The following is a 419-nucleotide window of genomic DNA, read 5'->3' as shown; positions in this document are numbered from 1 at the left end:
ACTCTTTTTTTTTTTTTTTGCATACTATTTTTAACAATAATAATAAATTATAATTAAACAATAATTATACAATAACTGACTTATCCCCCAAATCGTGCAGCCATAGTCTGAAGTCAGATAGACAGTTATTATCTTGAAGTATATTGTTGCACACAAGTGCTGCTTTGGTGGCTGTATTACTATTAAACTCTACAGTATACACACGCAGACGGATAAAAAAAAACAGTTCAGCCCTCCACTCCATTACGCTCCTGTTCCTGAAAGCATCCCGTGTGAACGTTAATAAACACGGCTCATGAATCAGTTTTGCTGGAACCAAGCACAGATCTGTGATCTGGATGTAAAGCTCAGCACTCACCACGCGCAGGTCCTCAATGCGTTTGAGCAGCGGAGCGGGAAGGCTGCTGGGAAGAGGCGGT

The sequence above is a fragment of the Sinocyclocheilus grahami genome, unplaced genomic scaffold (assembly GCF_001515645.1).
Source record: "Sinocyclocheilus grahami isolate Dianchi unplaced genomic scaffold, SAMN03320097.WGS_v1.1 scaffold2494.1, whole genome shotgun sequence".
Classification (NCBI taxonomy): domain Eukaryota; kingdom Metazoa; phylum Chordata; class Actinopteri; order Cypriniformes; family Cyprinidae; genus Sinocyclocheilus; species Sinocyclocheilus grahami.
Note: the sequence above shows the minus strand (reverse complement) of the source record.